General features: G+C 39.3%; 1 protein-coding gene across 22 annotated transcripts in view; it reads right to left on the reverse strand.

Moving 5' to 3' along the window:
• The window catches only part of baz2ba (bromodomain adjacent to zinc finger domain, 2Ba), a 79,006-nt gene that overhangs the window by 39,673 nt on the left and 18,254 nt on the right, over window positions 1-21,079 (reverse strand). The window lies entirely within an intron of this gene.

A 21,079-nucleotide genomic window follows, 5' to 3' on the forward strand; every position in this document is an offset into this window, starting at 1 on the left:
TGTGTGTGTGTGTGTGTGTGTGTGTATATATATATATGTATATATATATATATATATATATATATATATATACACATATATATATATATATATATATATATATATATATATATATATATATATATATATATATATATATACATATATATACACATATATACACACACACACACACACACAGCAAACCCCACAAGCCTTCTCAGATTTATTTTTGCCTCCTCAAAACATACCATATCTGCACATACTTTAAACGCATTAAAATACTATTTGCAGCCGTTAACAGTGATTCAACCTGAAAATACCTGACTGCTGAAGACAATATAAACGTTTTATGTGTTTGGAAATCTTGAGCTCTTGGTTGCATGTCTGCAAGGATGCTAATGTCATGAGGAGATTTCGATGGGGGGAGCGGCAAAGAGCGCCACAGTGTAACAAACATGGCTGTCATTATATAAAAACACTCGTGGCCTGTCCCCTGAGTGGTTCTCCTTCTTGTATGTCTCTGCTACACACACACACACATGCATACACACACCGATTAGATCTCAGAGATGGAAGCGTCCACGGAATATTAACTAACAACCTTCGTCCGAGAGCAATGCCGAAACTAACACACACACACACACACACACACATAACGAAAGTGTCTGAATATTGGCGTAAACAGCAGCAGAGGCCACAATCTGCTACTGCGGATTTTTATCCCCCTTCTTTCGCTCCACCTGTCCTTCTCTTCCTTGTGTTTTGGATCATCCCTCTATCTCCTCTTTCTAACCATTTTCCCCTCACTCATAGGTCAAAGGTCCCCAGGTCATGACCCTGCCAATTCAAGTTCATGGCAGGTTACTCTAAATGAATGCTAGCTTGAAATTCAGCCGTAAATAACCACCCAAACACCGCTCAGTGGAAAACAATGATTGAATTATACAAAGTGCTTGGATCCATCTTGGTGAAATTGCTGAGAAGTAAATCACAAATGAACATTCAATTAGATAACATATTCTAACACAGACACAGTAATAAAAACGTGAAAAGAGATACTGCGAGTCAAACAGAAACACATGCAGAAAATGAGTAAAAGACTAAGGGGAGGGTTTTCTAAAATGCACAACCATGTCTCACACATAAGATATAAAACATAAATACATTTTGAATTAAATGTTTAAAGTAAATCGTATCATTCAAGAGAGTGAAATATGTCTAAATCAAATAATGTTACATTTACAGATTATGCATGCTATAGTTTAAAAGTTTGGAATGTTAAAGTCTCCTATGCTAATAAAGGCAGCATTTATTTTATCAAATATACAGTAAAACAATAATATAGTGCAATAACATCACTGCAATCTCAAAAAAAAAAAAATCATATATAATTTTAATTAAATAATGTTATTATTTATTTATAATAATTAAAAAAATGGAATTTAATCTTGTGATGCAAAGTTGAATTTTGAGCAGACATTTCTTCAGTCTTCAGCATCTCATGATTCTTCAGAAATATTCTAATATGCTGATTTCCTGCTGAAGCAGTTCTTATTATTTTCATTGTTGAAAACAGTTGTGATATTTAATATCTTTATGGAAACCATGACACATTTTTTTCAGGATTCTTTGATCAATAAAGAATTTGTATAAAACAGCCATTTAAAAAAAAATATCAATCTTTTGTAGCATTATAAATGTCTTTACTCTCACTTTTGATCAATTCAGCATATCCTTGCTGAATAAATGCATACATTTATTTAAAAAAATTCCTACAGACCTCAAACTTTTGAATGGTACTGTATATGGGGTATATCATCTACCTCTCTACAGCTATTCACTTAGTGTGATTACCTTAAACATCAACGTTGACAGCCGAGGGTCTCAAAATAATTCATAACAACAACCATGATTACTGCAATAATGGCATGCCAGGGTATTTAAGGATCCAATCCTGACTTAATTATCAGAAATTAAAACAGCTTTAGCATCAGAATTAGTCTGATTTTATAGCTAATTAGCCATCTTCCACTGTGGCACTGGAAGGCAGGCATCATAATCTCCGTGAGCTGCGTAATTAATTTGACTTGGTGCATGCGGCCAATGAGATTGTTGGAAAAAACAGCAGGTCCCGGATCCTGCGAATGAGTGAATCATATGCTAATCACGATCCGGGTGCTTTGCGGGATACGTTTAGACCGTGCAATATGGACGACACCTTCGGTTCTCGAGGCGGCCGAGAGAAATGCAAACTCGATTCCCATGAACGTGCTTCCAGAGAGAGACACTAGATAAAGCTGTGTGTTATTTAATTTAACCTGAAAATCAATCATACACTCCCGAGGCAATGAAATATACTGCTGAGGTCGCGGTGTTTGGGAGACTGTGTGTGTGATATAAGTTTCTATGTGTGTGTGTGTGTGTGTGTGTTACTCACAATGCCTCGTATCTATCTCCAAACACGCACATGACCCACGCTTCTCACTTGTTATGGCCCGTGGTAACAGATGGCCAATGCTAGCCACGCTAATCTGCCAACAGAGTCGTCAGCATGGATCAGTGCTAATCAGAGCGCGCCAGAAACCACACCGACACAAAGACTCTCTTTTCCTCAACCAGAGCACGCTCAGCACAGGCCTGTCACCTTCCCGTTGACCTGCGGCAGGGGGACAGTGACCTTTGACCTCATATCGCTGCTAATTCCCAGATGCAGCAGCATAAATGCTCATTCCTACAACCAGTAAGTACACAGCACGTGGAACGCATGCCATTTTCACAAGTGCTTGAGATTGTGGTTAACGAGTGTCCAAATGCATCCACCTCCCCCGGCCCTTATGACTCATTGATTGGTCGCAGCGCTGCTTCGCCATTGGCTGGAGCAGCTTTCCTGAAGCGTGAGATGGCTTCGCCTGTTGCAAGACACGGTTGCTTGGTGACACTGGCAGTCACACCACCGTCAAAGTCCCAGGATGCACAGAGAGAGAAAGAGAGAACGTGTGGCGTCGTGTTTAAGACACCAGTCTCTAAATCAAGGAGGGGAGGGCGGATGATACGTGGGCGGTGGCCTGTACAAAGAGGTGTGGGATTCACCTTTCTTTCTTCTGCCGTCTCATTTGTGATTGAGAGGGTATTAGATTTTATGTGTGTGTGTGTCCTGCCAAATCAATTAATAATCTAGAGGTTTTTAAGCAAAGCAGGACGGCAGGGTCAGACTGATAAAATTGATTTCCAAGTGCTAAAAGCTGCAAGTTTCTCCACAGCTCCGTGCATCTGTGTCCGTTCGAGCAAAATGGGAAATTCTACAACTCTGCTCGTGAGCCAAACCCTCCGGTTTATCCTAACGCAAGGAGACAGATGCCACTGATCACTGGCCTTTCCACCGTAACAAACATCACTCTTGTGCTACACAGTATAAGAGAGTTGAAATTCAAAGGATGAGAAGGTGATTCGAAGCTGTAATATTTGTATATGTGTGTGTGTGTCTTTGCGTGTTGTGAGTAACCAGAGACCAGCAGCTCAACCCACACCCAAACAAAGGGCCCGTGACAGATGGTGGAAAGCTGCATGCTGGGATACTTCGGCCTTTCATCCGTGAGCTGTTCTGTGGTCCAATGAGGAGTTACCAGATCCGCTTCCACAGCAACACAGATCAGCAGATATACGAGCTGATCATCTGCCCAAACAATGCAAAATGAGACCTGTTGTCCACACACACACACACACACACACACACACGTACACACACACACCTAAAATTTAAAAAAGCATATGTTAAAGGAAAAATTAACTCATCTTCATAAGCATAGTGGTCATGCAGTGAAATGGTGGATGCTTTGTTCTGATCTCATGATCTCTCAGTCTTATTAAAGTCAACTGGAAAGCATCACACACATTCCTTTAGGCCGGCTGGTGCTGACAATACACACACACAAAACACAACTGCTGGTCACTCCCACACTTGTGGTTGTTGTAGTGCATATAAAGCAGCTACATTTAGCCCTAAGCCAGGGACGGATCCATTCACACATACACAATCTATCTAAAAAAAAAATCCCAAACACACACACTGAACTATTATAACAGCACTGACCTCTGCCTTGAAGACAATATATTTATGAGTTTAAGAATTAATAAATCTATCAAATAAACAGGTTCTGTTTTGTTGTGGAACATATGGGCTGTCACATTGAACTGTGGTACTCGATGGAATGATTAAAGTTTGAATTCAGTTTACTTCTATGCCACTTCTACTATGTCAGCTATGTAAACAAAAGCTTTGAAATATATAATTAACCAAATGTAATTCCGAAAATTTGAATTTAGAAATCATTATATACATTTTATTTTAATTAAATTAATTAAACTAAAATAAATACAATTTACAATGATACATATATACATATATATATATATATATATATATATATATATATATATATATATATATATATATATATATATATATATATATATATATATAAAATATGCTGCACATATACTAATACTGCTACTACTAATATTAATATGCAAGGTTTAAAAATATATATAAACTTTAAATTTAAATTTTTGTACTATTTATCAATTATATTTTTATAAAAAATTATATACATTATCTTATCAATATACAAGTAAAATTTTGAAAATAAATGTATACTTTTCTAATAAATGTATACATTTATTTTATAATATATTTTGTATTTTTAGAATAATCTATGCAAACGCTTTGAGAAAATATGTCCATTTAAACTTGTGTGTAAATAAATGTTTCAGGCAATTGATTTCCTCTTGCAGCTACTTGATACAAGCTTTATCACATTTCTGGAGCTTGTACATGATCGCTTTCTCACTTGCATGGATGCACTGAAAAAGCCGGCTATGACATCTGCCCTTCTTCACCCCATCATTTCCTGTTCTCTCCATACCAAGTCATTTGACAATCTTCAAAGTTTAAGAACCACACAAAAAAAGTATTTACAGTCTGCGATGAACTAAAAGATCAATGTTAATTTATGAGCTCCACTCCTGTCTACATGACTGCATGACCTCTTGTTACAAAACATGAGTCTGACGCACAGATAATCAGCTGGCTGACCACCAATGAGACGTACATGCTGATTGGTCAGTTCAGAGGAGCATAAAGAGTCTCACAGGAGTCAGCGGCATTCTTTGACCTCTGCAAGATCCCAATGGGACCACTGAGGATCATTAGATGTTTAGCTTGCCAAAGCACGTTCAATGTGTGTGTGTATATGTTTGTGCTGTAATATAAATGTGTGCGCAGGTGTCTTCCCTCCCATCTACAAACAAGCGATCCAACAAAACTAGATCGTTCTAGTTTTCACAAAAACTACTGATCTAGGTTTGTCACACACTGCAAGTGAGCTGAGATATGCCGACGACACAGAGTTATAGAGGAAAGACAAGAAAGAGTGTGAATGTGTGTGTGAGTGAGAGAGATATTCTGTCCTTTCCTAAAGCCCATTTCTTATTCACTCCGGAGGCAGCGGATCTGGCAAAAACCGGATATATTTAGACACTCCATTACAGAGAGAGCTGTGTGTGTGTGACATGCTCAATGTCCCTGTATCATCTCCATTAACATCCACACAAACACATTCATGGACACACAGCAAGTTACACATGTTCCATCCAAAGAGTCTTCACACACAAAAACGCATTCATATATGTATCTGCGTTCACATTATAGCACGCATACGCACACAAACAGACAGAAACATAATTACACCACGTACAGCTTCATCACTTCAATTCTTCTCTCCATCAACACACTGATCTATACCTGGATTACCATCATAAACATGATTTACAGCTCCGCAAAAGAGGAACACACATTCTGCCCTCCCCTCGTGTCCTGTGTTTGTACATGTGTATGTGTGTGTGTGTGTGTTTACATTGACAAAAGCATAAACCTGATGAGAAAATCCATCTCCTGTTTCAGATCGGACAGAGAAGAAATATCTTCTATTGATTACTGCAAAACAACCATCAGCTAAGAAAACAGCCACGATTGGCGAGACAGGCGTGTAGTTCCACACCACTCTCCCAGTAGACTGTTGTGTGTGTGTGTGTGTGTGTGTGTGACTGTGTCTAGCTTTAGGGATGATTTAAACATTCAAAAGGGAGTAAAATCAGCGTGTCAGTGCTATAACACAAGAGTCATCATATTTCTACATGGAATGGGTGATGGAAGTGGCATCTCAAATAAAAGTGTGCAAAAGAAGAGAGAGAGGAGTAAAAAGAGAGAGAGCGTGGGATGAGAGAAGACTGAATGAGAAAAGGCAGCAATTAATAAGTTATAGATTGGTTCTTTGAATAACTTTGCATTATTCATTGTGGGGTTATGATGATAACTGTGAAATTAGAGATTCATTTTCAGCTAAAGAGAGAGAAAGACAGAGGAGAGAGAGAGTATGAGGTGCTGCACTGAGACGCCAGTCCTACTACACCAAACGTTTCCAGCCCTTGCAAACTATACACACACTCAGGGTCTTACATTAACAAACACAAAGTGCCAAAAGCAAGTAAAAAAAACCTTTCTAAACATTGAGTGATGTGAGCAATTCAAATCTCATCTCCTAGCATCAAGTTTATCTAAGACAGAATATAATTAACTATATCTTGTTAACAGGCTGGGAGGGTCACAATATTAGTTCATTTTATAGTATTTATTTTTGTATTTTAATTAAGTTTGACTAAGTTTTAATATAAAACAAATAATAATATTAATACTGAAACTACTACTACTAATATTATATTTAGAATTTAAGTCGTTCTGCAGGCCCCTTAAAGTTTGCTGTGGGCCCATGAAGGGGATCTAGAATACTAGATAGTAAAAAGTTTTTTTTTTTTTGTATTATTAACAAAATAAAATATGCACTATAAATAGAGAAAATTGATTAATGAAAAACAGAGCAAAATAGTGGGACTTTACTAGTCCAATAGTCATCCAGAAACGTTAGAAAGGTGAACCATGAAAGCTTGCATATTTGTGTTGTACAGTTAAATGCAGAAAATGCTAAAAAAATGTTTCTTCGCATGAAATTATTTGTTTATGTTAGGGATCTCGGAGCAGTTCTCTACAGTTTTTGTTTGCAAGGGAATTTTTATTTTCTTCTCGATTTTCAGTATGGTCCCAGACCTTTGGACAGGTAACCATACAAAGATAAAAACACAAAAACACGGGGACAAAGTTTGCAGACGGGAATTTTCCTGCTGTCACCATATAAAACAACTGACACTGAGGTCATGTGGCCCTGACTAGTTAACACAGGCTCAAAGCTTCAACTAGAGGTGAACCTGGACTCTTTCAGTACAACCCCCGGTCTATAAATCAAAACACACACACAAACAAACAGTGACACTTCATGTAATTGAATACCAGTCAAGTTCAATTTACTCAAGTCATTTGTGTTATTCCAGTGTGTGTATGCGTAGTGAGTGTAGTGAGAAATATAGTCCCAGAGACAGGCAGACAAAGTTGCAAATTAAACAAGAACTATGGCTGCTTGAGCAATTTTTGTTTTAAATATTGTCATTCTCTCTTTCACACCCTGTCTCTCTCTTTCTCTCTCTCCGGCCTCCAGACTTAATCCAGAGCTGTCTAACCATCTGCCTAATTTTAGCTTAAAACGCACACTGAAGTTTCCTCCTCCGCTCTGTGCATCACACCCCTGTCATATGATCCCTTTATTCAGCTGTGACCTCCTCAGACAGACCAGTCTAAAAAACGGCCCACATCTGCGCACCCAAACACGCTCCCTGCCGCCCATCTCTGGGTCTGGGCCTGTTCGACTGTACCGGCAGCCTTCCAGAGAATTCTCCAAGTGCCAGGATGAACACATGGCGACAACGGCAACAATATTTCAATGCGATTATGATTACCAAGAGCTCTGGCGACAGTCAGGCATTGGATTTATGCCGTTACTGTGCCTGATCTTTAAAACAAAGGTGGGCTAAGCCGTGGAAACTGTGAGGAATCCCAAATGCATTTACAAAACGTGTACACACAAGGCGAACGTGCGAGTAATCTGAGAGGACTAAATGGAATCAGTGTGCACGAGCTGTCAATCATTCAGCATGTGGGAGGAGTCAGCCGCGGGGTCAGGGAGGATGCAGTCGGAATTTATGAGGGTATGATGGCATCGTCAAGGACTGCAGGCGAGCAGGCGGGTCGGGGGGGCGTCAAGGCCGAGGGACACGCGGAGGATATGGAACATGGATTTTGATCCGCAGACCTTCCCAGGCCCCGGATTACACCACAACCCACCCGTTTGCATCAGCCTCTCTCCAGAGAAAGAAAGAGAAGCTGACAGGAAAGAAAGTGGAAAGAGGAGCAAGAAGGGGCGGAAAGGACAACGTAGCGGCAGAAGATGAGAATAGCTCCTTGCTTGATTTTTCTGTGGGTAGGGTGTTTGAGTGGGACAGTAGGAGTGAGCTGGGGTAAAGCAGACTGGACTGGCCCAAATCCTTCAATCCTAAACACTGACACACACACACAAACACAGGCTTTGTTCCAAACCCTAGTAAGCTGCCTACCTAGACAGAATGTTAAGGCATCAAAGGTGCATCCTTGACAGACTTGCGTGCAAATATGTCTACTTCCATATAGTAGGTGAAAAATGCTATGTGAAATTAGTAGTATTTTTAAATACATAGTATTCAAAAGAAAGAAAGTGAAAAGGAAACCCTAACCTGATAACCTACTATATCCGCAGAGATACCGAAGTGTGTATCTGATGAATTCTGACAAGCTCACTAAAAAGATGGCAGATAAGTCAACAGAAATTTTGATTATAGATAATCATTTCATTACTTTTTACCCAGTGTTTATATGTGCTTAGCACCCTGTTAACACTAAACGCTTCAATTGAAAACTTGAATTGAACACTAAATACTAATTTGTTCGTAGTGCATATTATAAAGAACTGTTAAAAAGTATATGTTCTAGAAGTATTCCAAGATGTGTTATAAATACAATCCAGACATACAAGCATACAGACTGTGCATGTGCATTAACTAGTATGACTAGTCTGAAACACATACAGTTCTTTTAATTAATTAAGCTTTTGGAACTGGAGAATTTTAATTTGTGATTCAGTTAAATGATTTTATTACTGATTAGTAATTTGACAAATAGTTTCGGAGATTTCAGTCTTACCCTATTCCAGAAGATATTAGCTGTATTTGTGTGCCGAGGTGCACTATCCATTTACACTGGCAAAATGTATCTTTTGTGGTACAGCAGCTTATAGCTGATGCAGTACACTTAAATGGACAAATTTGTACCTTATTTACGCCTAAAATATGCATATGTATTAATGATGATGAACTGGGACAATATGGTACAATATGGTACAAAGATGTTCTTTAGACGGTACTGACTACGTGACAAGCTGCAATGCCCTTAAGGTAAAATTTTTACACACTTTCCCTGAGAGTGTAAAGTAGCCAAGAGAACAGACTTGTCCAAATCAGCCACTTATGGTGTTCCATTTAGGTTAGAATGCAGCTGCGCATTTAGACATTAGATAGCAAGGCTGAAAAGGTTTTAAAACTGAGCTACGGTGATCAGTTACTGCAAAGCTCCATCGGAGATGTGCTGATCTGGATGGAGAGATCACACTAAAGGAGAGGGTCTAAAAGCCTAGACAGAGAGATCATATTAAATGTGTAGTTGGGCACTGGAGGTGTAGTAGCTGCAGTGTATTTGTGTGTAATGAGCTCATGTTCTGTTGTCCCAGCTAAATAAAGCCTGAAGGCACCATCTTTCTCACTCTCTCTGACTTTTCCATCCACCGCTCTCTCCACCTAAAATGCTGTCTTTGTTTTTTGCTGTTCTTTTTAGAATAGAGCTTCTTTCTTTAGTTAACGTAATGGCATAATTAGGCATTCGTTTAAAGAGATAGTCTTCATTTAGCTTCATGCATTCTCTCCGAGTGCCTTCCGCACGGCTCGTTCCTTCCCAACAGAAAGCCAATTATGTGAAGTTTATGTGGCTTTGCCAGCCAAATATAGACAAGGCCATTATGATAACATGCATGAGTCATAATCTGTGTGTGTGTGTGTGTGTGAAGTAATAAAGACACCCATGGTGCATCTAATGAGATAAATTTTGCTTATTTATTTTTTTTGTTTACTTATACATAACTCTAAAACTATGAATACTTTTTGATCAAGACTGCTGCTTTGAAAAATGCCTGTTCCTTTTCCGAATCCAGTAGGTCAAAGGTCACTGACAGTCAACTTGGGGAGCTTGAATATGATTGGCCATTCCATTGTCAGTCTGTAAAAATTACCTGCCTCATCTCAAACAATTTGTCCTGGACACCGATTCAGTTTATTTTTTATTCAAGACACAGATTATCTATCTATCAGTGATGGAATGCATTAAAAGCACCGGATCAGTTGAAAGCACCCAGCATGCGGACACACACGCAGCAGGTGAGCAGCCATCTGTCATATCCTCACGCCTAGTCCAGGGAACATCGCTCTGACATTTCAGGAGCGGCAGAGACAGCCGAGCGGAGATGTGAAATGGCGGCGTGAGCATGATCTCCAGACACACACACATACACACACACAAGTGTGGACTCAGGGATTTGAAATGGCGACCGGACTGCCATCTCTTCATAATCACTCAATCCACACACACACTCTTATCCACCCACTCATACACACACTAACACACTCGCAGTCTTCTCTAGATATTATCTTCCCTGATTAGCATAATCTAATCAATTTCACAAAATTGTCTTTTAATTACCAGGAGCTCCTCCGGTGTGAAACCCTCAGAGGGCCGTGGAGGAGAGAGATCTTCAGGCGCCCCTCGCCGGTTCATTGGCACCTGCTCTTTGCCTATACATGTTTGTTAAGCAAATGTTAACATCGTAGCATTAGCATTACGCTGTTTCATTGGTTTAATGGTAGCTAAAAATAAGCCTGGACCGATTACAAATCTTCCTCCAAAAAAGATTTTCTACTTTAACACAATTTACGGCCGTTCAATCACTCTTTGTTTGTTTATGAGATTTTGAAGTGTTTACAGGCAGAGACTAATGACTAAAAGTCAGGCTGTAAACACGCTCTTAATAAAACTAGCCCTGTGTAGCAGGGAGTAATCACGGCTGATCCTGCCAGTTTGCTCATGTGAGCGTGTGTGTTTGTGATTGTGTGTGTGTGTGTGTGTGTGTGTGTGTGTGTGTGTACTTTGCCCGTGTGGGAAATGATTAACATCCAGTGACTCACAGCCCCCGACAATAACACGGAGAGGTAAGACAACACACACAGACGAGGTAAACACACAAACACGCTAAATCTAGGCCGCTCAACACACTGCCCGCATCCACCACGTTCTCCTGCGAGAACTAAAAACCACTGCGCGGGATGACATGAAAGCTGTTTCTGCTCAAATACGAGAGAGTTAACAAGTGAAGGTCTGCATCTGAACAAACTCGAGCGGAAATCCGACCGTCTATCTATCTCTTGGGAGAGAGACTGTCCTCAGGGAACTCTTGCTCAAACAGCGGACTGTGTGACTCGGTTGTGAAGTTTATCGAGTTTATTTCGTTACAAAACAACCAACAGAGGGAGTGACACTTTAACTGGTAACCTTTAACCTACACGCATCCGTCAAATCAGACTCAGCCACTCTTTTGCTTGTTAATATAGTTTTGTCAAGTTTATTGAGTTTATCTGTTATAGCCGTCACTAACATACATTGAAAAGCTATCAAGGGTCAGCCTCCTGTTTCCTGGCCCTTTAAGCCCCTCATCGCATGGCCTGGGACAAAATACAGAAGTACTGATACTTCTGATATACCTAAGGTGAATAAAAGGCTATTTACACAGAGCATGTATTCCATGCAGTAGATGGACAAATTTGACCACAGAAAAATCTAATTTGACTAATTTGATTTTTTTTTATTCCACTGTTCACATTATGAATTTTGCTGTTGAAAATGTGTAAATGGCCTCTAAAGGTGCAACAAATCCAGAAAATGCAAGCCGATAAATGTCTGTGTGTGCTAACTGCCAGGCCATGGCTCTGACAATGTTTCTCTCTTTTGAAAAATAACTTAAATGGCCTTCAGAGCCAAATATAAACCAGTGGGGGAAATCAGGCTGAGGTCAGTATAATCAAAAAATTATTTTACACTGAGCTTCATCTGAAGGGAGAGACAGACAAATCAAAAGAAACGGACAGAGTTCCCTCTGATTACTCCACATCCCTCCTTCTATATTCTCTTACCCTGTCCTCCCCCTCTCATCTGATCATTTCATCCAATCAAGGTCCCTCACAGCTGCCACACACAGATGTGGACGCTGAACCCAATTCAAGCTTGAGAGAGAGAGTAAATGAGAGAATAAACCTTGAAGCAGCTGTGTGTGACAATGGAAACAACCAATAGCTAAAATGCTCACACACTCTTTAAACACACACACACACAGTGTTCATACATTGTGTCCATCTACACAGTTTTGATAAGCTCCTCTCTGTGAGATAGCAAGACACTTAGAATTCAGTTTGAGGAATAGCAGAAGTTTCTGCTGTGGACTGCACCACAAGCACTTACTATAGGCCTGTTTTATCTGTTTCCAAATGAATGAATCCAATCTGAACCAAATCCTGCCCCAAACAAATCCTGCTCACAATCAATCCTTGGTGATGTGAGGTGACTATAAGGAGCTCTAAACCCTGGCCATATTTTTATAAAATTTTTTAAAAAAAAAACGGCCAGCCATATTGAGAACTGCTTTCCTATATGCTCAGAATATGACACATTGTCATATGACCTCATTAGTTAACCTTAGTTAATGCATTAACATTCATAATGAGCAATAGCTACATTTGCTACAGAAGTTACTAACCTTTGTTTAAAAAAAAAACGTTAACTCGCAACTTTCAATTTAAACGACGTATTATTACATATTGGAATACCTAAGATGAATGAATATTCATAAGAATTTTTCATTGGCAGTTTATGTTAACTATTGAATTAACTAATGTTCACTAATGAAGCCCTAATCTAGTGTGTGAACGATAAATAGAGAATCAAAACATTTTCAAACAATGTTGTAGTTCAGATTAAAATGTAAAAAAAAAAGTTTGAAAATAAATAGCCTATTAAGTCTAAATATTGAAGTATTTGGCGCTGTGAAGATCACCATAGCAAATCCACAAATCTGAATGGCTATTAAATCTATTTTAATATGTTTTAGAGAGTAGTGCAGCTGCTTTATTTACGGGGTTTCCAGAGTAACGGCTGCATTTTCTGCAATTTAGCGAATGTGCTTTCATTCAGCGCGTCTCTCACATGTTTTTTCATGTGCTTCTAATGCGTGATTGTTTACATCAGAGCACACATGCATCTTTCAAGAAGCATACAGCGGTGTTGTGCATTATACATTTGTAATGTATAATTATTCACGGTATTTAGAAGGGCCCACGATAACAATATCATGCATATTCATTACTGTGATATTACCGAATACCGGCACATGTCTAGAAGGCACATTTTATTGGTTCAAGCTACTAAACAAATATGCCCACTTCACTGTTTTGATTCTGTCTCGGAGCAGCACTGATCGAGACTGAATGAACTGGGTCGTTTCTTTTGTGAACGAGGATCTGTTGACTGACTGATTGACGTTTGATTAGTTCACCATGTGAGTCAATCTAGTTCACAACAAAGAATTATGAATGGGTAAATATTTCTGATTGTCACACACAATAAAAATGACGTGAGAACATAAGTGAAACTCTTTATTTAGACTATTATCGTTTTATTTTCCGATAGCTTAAAGACATGCTCAGCGGATGACAAAATGCTAGACAAATGACACATCTTGCTATTTATATGGAAAACGGCTCATCATTTTTCTTTGATTTTGGCACCACCCCATACATTCTGAAAAATAATGTTCCAAAAGAAGGGTTTCCAAGTGATGCCACAGAAAATCCATTTTTGGTTCACCAAAGAACTGTTCCTTAACAACAACTTTTCTTAGTGTGAAGAACATTTAAAAAATCTAAACTGCCTTTTTCTACTGTAAAGAACGTTTTGTGGAAAGGTTCCATGGAGGTTATAGGTTCTGCATTAAACCACAGATGTCAATAAAGAATCTTAAAAGAGTGCAGAGTTGGTAATGTTGATGTGACTCATATTACAAGGACAGTCCCGCTGGAGAAACCTGAGGTTAAGCGCCAGTGCTACACTGGAAAGAACTCATGGATCGCATCTTGAGGAGTTCAAACCTATGACCTTTCGATTACTAGCCCAGATCTTTAACCTTTACTCCACCTCACCCCAATGAGGTATGGGAGCAAACCTGAAGGGCAAGCATAAAATACCATATTGTTGTATTTAGCAGACTTATTTTATCCAAAGTGACTTACAGAACACTAATTACAGCCACAGTCCCACTGGAGAAACCTGGGGTTAAGATCCTTGCTGAAGGGTAAAACAGCCACAGAGCAGGACTCCTGTGTAATGTGCCAGGGATTAAGCTTGTTTCTATTCTGCTTTTAGAAGATGTAACACATGCAACATCTTGTCTGGGGTTAAACCAGGCAATGTACTTTTCCAATCAGCTGTTACTAAACATGACTCCCGCAAAGCTCACAGGATACATCGACGTGTTCAGAACAGCATGACTAGTTCTGCAGGACGTGGCAAAATCTTTAATATACAGGAAAGCACAATGAGTATTGTTTCCTACAATGCAATCTGCTCAATGTCTTTGTTTAGTATTTTTATGTAGCAACTATTATTTACTTTGCAAATTGTGTAGCCTTACACAAAAGCACAGCAAAGCTGGAGCTTAATTTTATTTTATTTTTTTTTTATCAGGAAAAACTGAAATTCACATAACTATTACAATAATACGTTTTTTTTTTTTTTTTTTTAATGTTCTTAGACAGTACACAGTGTATGCTGTGCATTATCTAGTAAGCAGCAGGGTTGCGTTCCATTCCGTACACAGCCAGGGTTCTTTGCACTTTACTTAACATGGACTCTGTTGTCTCCCTCTAGCTCTCTCTCTCTCTCTGAGCTCTTTAGCTATTCTTTAAACATTCATTAACATTGAGCTGTTCCACAGCCAAATGCTGAGCTCAGTCTTTACAGCGTTCAGAGAGGTCGCTGACCTCTGAGGAGACGGAATCGAATAATGTTTCCATTTCTGTCCCTTTAGCCAATCAGACGAGTGCGGGGCGGGAGGAAGATGAGGGGAGGGGCAGCACACATCCTTCACGCCTCACTCCCAACCAGGAAGACAGCCTGCAGAGATACAGAGCGAGAGAAAACACAGCGCTCTCTCTCTCTCTCTCGCTTGGCTCACGTATCCTGACATTCCAATCTCCTCGGAGCGAGAACAACAAACGCACTGTCATCCTCGTGGAGGCGGCCATCTTTGAGAGCTGTGAGTGTGTGTCTGCCATTACAGATGATCAGATCAGGGGAAGAGCGCAGGTCGCTGTTAGTTTAGAGTATACTATTACCCGATACCCTCGCAAAAAACCACAGCAGCGGGAGGGAAGAGAAAACACACACACTCCTCTCCACAGATGGACCTGTTTGATGCATTTGATTGAATCATCCTGATGTAGTTTAATGAAAATAATAGACTGAGCTGGTTAAATTAGCTGTTGGTCTCCTAAATCACATGACTGCCAAACAGTCACATCTCCATCACATTGCAGCTGTGTGTCTTACAGATGCACCTGTAAATATTCTCTTGCTGTTTAAACATTCTGTTCGTGCTGATCCTTTCAAGACGTTATCAGAGAACATGACACACGACTATCTCACAAAAACACACACACACACACACAGCTTACAACGGTATTCATGTCTCCTGCTTTGATTGTGACAGAGTGTTTAGTCTCTGTACATTTGACAAAATGGCTTTGAAATGCTACACACACACCTTTTCTTATCTAAATGGGGACATTGCAAAGACACCTACTGTTTTTATACACAGCTAGTTAAAAATACTGTAACCTAACCGTTACCAAAACCCTAACAGAAAACGTTCTGTATTAACAACTTTTACACATGAAGACCAAAAAGAAGTTTGTCAGGTTTACTCCCCAAAATATGGTTAAGTAGCTACACACACATAAATGTGTAAATATCTACCTAAACAATGACTTTTATATTTAAAACGGGTTATACATATACCAATTCTCACTATTAACTAGTTGCTTATTAACATGCATATTACTATTGGCTGTTTATTAGTAGTAAGCACATATTTAAAGCACATAATACCTTATCCTGCATGACCATATTTTAGATCCCCATACCTAAACTTGACTAACTTACAAACTATTAATAAACAAGAAATTAGGAGTTTATTGAGGCAAAGGCATTAAACGTAGTTAATAGTAAGAAATGCCCCCCAAACTAAAGTGTAACCATACTAATCAGTCACTTTAATCTTACCCCAAGGTATGGTTATGTTTGATTTGGCTTCTTTTTTTTAACCCCAAGTTCAGAAAAACAACCCCCTGCCACACACACAGACACACATTTACTTTCACTATTGACCACAAGTCAATTCTGCACTTCCTGTATACTGCTACAATGCTGCAAATCACTCAGAGCCTGAGAAAAACTGAGAATGTGTGTATTTGTTCACACAGAGACAGTAGTGGCACAGACTGTTATACACACACACACACACACACACACACACACACACACACACACACACACACACTGGTGCTGGAGTCCTATGAAGCAACAGGCGATCACTTAAAAAAAAAAACATCTCCTAAACTGTTCTAATGGGTTGGTTAAATGTGGCTGCATGTGACAGGTCTCTCTCTCTCTCTCTCTCTCTCTCTCTCTCTCTCTCCATCTTTCCCTTCAGCTCTAAAACACATGCACTGACAGACACTGTAGCATGTGCTCTTTCAAAAGCAGATGGCTGAACACAATCTGCGCCTTTTCTGCAAAAGATATCAACAGACCATTGAGAGTCTGTGTAAGTCCAAAAGTCTGAGACCACACTGAAAATATAGGATTTTTTGGAAATATATATATATATATATATATATATATATATATATATATATATATATATATATATATATACTCTAAATTATATATATTATAAATAACTATAAATGAAGATATAGGCTATTTCTAGATATTTAAAATAAGTGAAGTTCAAGATGCTCTTTGGATCATTCTCAAATCGTGATCATCGGCTCTAGTGCTGCTCTCATAAAATGTAAATTTTCACTCTGATTGTTATTATAATGATGATACAATTTTTAAATCTTAAAAAAACAAAATCTTAAATGTGTCAATCATTGCACAAGACCCTAAAACCAACAGGATGTGATGCAATGGCAAAAGGTGTCTGTCAGTAAGTACAAAACAAACAATTAGAATGTGTGTGTGAATTTGAAGCCACTTTTTGTAATGTCTTTTCAATGCATTAATCTGCATCAATATTGTTCTCATTAAATATTGATATATGTGATTAACTGTGATTTCAGTAACATTTTCAAAATAGAAGCATTTTACTTGTGGTCTTAGACTTTGAAGCCCACTCTGTGTGTGTGTGTGTGTGTGTGTGTGTGTATGCGTATGAGTGTGTGTGTGTGTGCGTGTGTGTGTGTGTGTTCCCGTGCACACATTGTTCAGGTGTCTGTTTGGATTTTTCTACTCAGAGCTTTTCACCCGGTGAAATCACCACACACCTTTCTGTATTCCCACCTGTGAATTTGTTTGAGTGTGTGACTAACCTTTAGTCAGAGTGGCAGAGAGTCTGAGCTCTCTCCTATTTCTCAAATAAAAATGTGTGTTTTGCCTGAAAGCAAATAACATGGTGGTTCTGAGAGTGTGTGGACATTATGTGCTTTTGATCCACAAACTCCAGACCTCCATCAGTTTGATCAACTTCACTGAGATTTGCAGAAAATATCAGTCCAGAAATGATTTTATTTTTCCCTGAATCACTCTGATGAATATGACAGAGGAACCGGAATATCCGAATGGAAAGTGTAACGTGCATATTTGATTGAATTCCATAATCCACATACAAAAACAGAGATGTGCTGCAATAGCCATCAGATCATTAGCTCAAAGAGAAAAAGAGAGAGAAAGAGAGTTTGTGTGTGTGTGTGTGCGTGTGTGTAAGAGATAATCCGTCCTGACTGTTTCCTGTGAAAACAGATGGAAAAACATGAGTATTTTTTTCCTGTGCCTGGTCAGGCTATTAATACCTCTGAGACACACACAGACAGACCTCTATATTCACCAGAGACCGAGCTCAGCTCAAAAGTTCTGTTATACAACCTGAGATTGGCTATACAGGCTTTTCATTAACACAAAACACACTCTAATATCACACATTTTCACACGCACTAACATCAGCCCCTTATTTCACACAATCTCAAACACGCATACTCCATACACTACCTCTTTCACCCAGCTGAAAGAGCAAAGCACACACACATACGCACGCACAATGATAGACAAAGATGGGCATTTAGTTAAAATTAAACATGTCAGAGACACAAAACCAGGGGCAAACACATTAAACCCTCTTTCTCTACGCATGGCCTCATCTATAGTGAATGACAACACACTAAATGCTTTTAATTGCCATCAATTGGATCTAGAGAGAAGCGGAGGGAAAACCTCATAAAACATGTTTTGTTTTTTTCCTTAAGGCTGGAGTTAAAAATCCAAACGTTTTTGTCCAAACCTACGGGCTGCATGAATGCAATATTCATTTTGCTGCAGGAGAACAATTCATGCATAACAATGAGATTTGCTAATGAAATCAACCATCAACCTGCAATACATACATATTAAAGCAGCTTGCGCTGTCACCCGCTTTGTGCATCGTTTGTTCCTCCTGCCGTCTCCTCAGTCTCCCTCTCCCCCACTCTTTCCAACCTTTCTATCTCGCTCTCACCTTGAGTTTTAATAGCTGTATTAACACAAAATGATGATCGCACATTTCCCCTTCTTTGACCTGCGCGACACGCTCGCACATCTGTGCAAAGAGGTCAGACCAAGATACACTGTGACTGTAATGACGTAACTGAAGAAGATGTGACAGTATCTATCCACTAATGTTTGCTGAACCAAATGAAGCCAAGCGCTAGTACAAGGAGCAACTAATTATAAGCAGGCAACAGAAAGACAGATACCGATATGTAATGGTTAACATATTGATATTAGCCACATATATAATGCACTGGTCTGACTGGACGTTGAAAGCAGATGATGTCAGGTTATTTTTTACCATTTCAAACAGTATAATCTTTGGTTATAGGTTTTAGAAGAACTAAACAGATATCCATCCAATGGTTGATTTCTGATCTGTCACAACATTTAATTAATTATCTTTATTCTCTAAGTAATTTTATTAATTACAGACAGACAGACAGAAAGACAGACAGACATATGTAGATATATAGATAGTAGGGGTTGCACTGACAAATCGACTCTTTAAGTTTGACGGAGTAGTCTGTGATCCTATAGAGGGCGCAACAGGATAAGAAATCTTTGAAGGACTTCCACCTTTACACTCCGTTTCCTAACAGTTAAAATGTCAAATAAATGCATACTCTGAAAGCGCTCCACAAGACAAGTTTGATTATTTTACTGGATGCTGGAAATCGAACAGGGGAATGCACGTTTTAAACGGCTTATTATACAAGTTAATCGCCATTCTAATAATGTGCTGCTGTGCACTGTAACACATGTGAAACAGTGCAGCAGCACATCAGAAAGTAGCACATACATTACGCACGGATCATTCAGTGTGGAAATGTATTTACTAAAACACTGTTCTGTGATTTCGCAGTAAAATAGCTTAGAAACTGAAAAGTTCAAGCACATATTTCTAACAACTAAATCCCACAGCTTCAGTATTAGAGAGATGCTGTCAGGTACAATTAATTCACACACGCAACCGCTCTCACTAATGCATTCATATGAATGTAATCTTTACTGTGCTACTTTATCTGTATCTGATTTAAAATGAGCAAAAATCTGTGAGAAATATAACGAGTCAAAGACAAAAGAACTGATACAAATGATCTGTTATAGGAGCAATAGCCATGTGGGCAGTATTGTGTCACATGCCATAGATGTGCACAAGGTGTTTGTCACAGCTCCGGACTTATTTGTTCATTAATGATGTCATCAGCGACTAGTCGACTTCGACTCGACTTTCATCACAAAAAAGTCTTTCACCATAAAAAAAAATCAGAAGTCGTTCAACCCATAATAAACAGATAGATAGATAGATAGATAGAGGTGGAGATATATAGACAGACGGTTAAACGGATGGATTAACAGACAGACAAATAAATGGAGGTAGAGAGACGGATAGATGGATAAACAAACAGATAATATCAATATCTGCCAATGTAAGTTTTTTCTTTTTCAGTATCAGTTAATTGTCAGCAATCCGTATTGTCCAAAAAATGTATCCCGATAGAGCAAGAGAAAGAGAGAGGGAGAGTGTGTAAGGAGTGTGTGAATGGCCATTTCTCCCTGCTGACACAGCCTCCATCTGCCACTGAGCCATGCAGAGAGGCACAGCGAGAGAGAGAGGGAGAGAGAGAGTGAAGAAGAGGAGGGAGGGAGGGCAAGAGGCAGTGCTGGTGTGATGGAGAAGGAGAGAGAGCGCTCACGCTCACCTTGGTGTCACCTCTGCTGAGCTGAACGGGATGATGGGATAGGTAGAGACACAAAGACGCTCTGCCCTCTCTCCCGCACACACACACACACACACTCACACCTCTTTCCTCTGTGCTCCATCTCTTTTCTGCTCGCTCACACACGCACAGAGTAACGGCACAATCTGTGATCACTGGAGCTGTTTGAGCCAGATATCGTCTCTGGGGGATTTACACACACAAACAGGTGCACACACATGCAGAAATATGCAGGCATACACACAAACCTACACGCGCCGTCTCGTGAGATCCCTGTCTTTCTCTTAAAACGTGCACACACACACACACACACACGCTGTGGAATATACACACAAACAGACACAAAATAGGGCAAGCGGAGAGATTTTGACACACTTCTAAACAC

The sequence above is a fragment of the Carassius gibelio genome, chromosome B6 (assembly GCF_023724105.1).
Source record: "Carassius gibelio isolate Cgi1373 ecotype wild population from Czech Republic chromosome B6, carGib1.2-hapl.c, whole genome shotgun sequence".
In the NCBI taxonomy this organism is placed as follows: Eukaryota; Metazoa; Chordata; class Actinopteri; order Cypriniformes; family Cyprinidae; genus Carassius; species Carassius gibelio.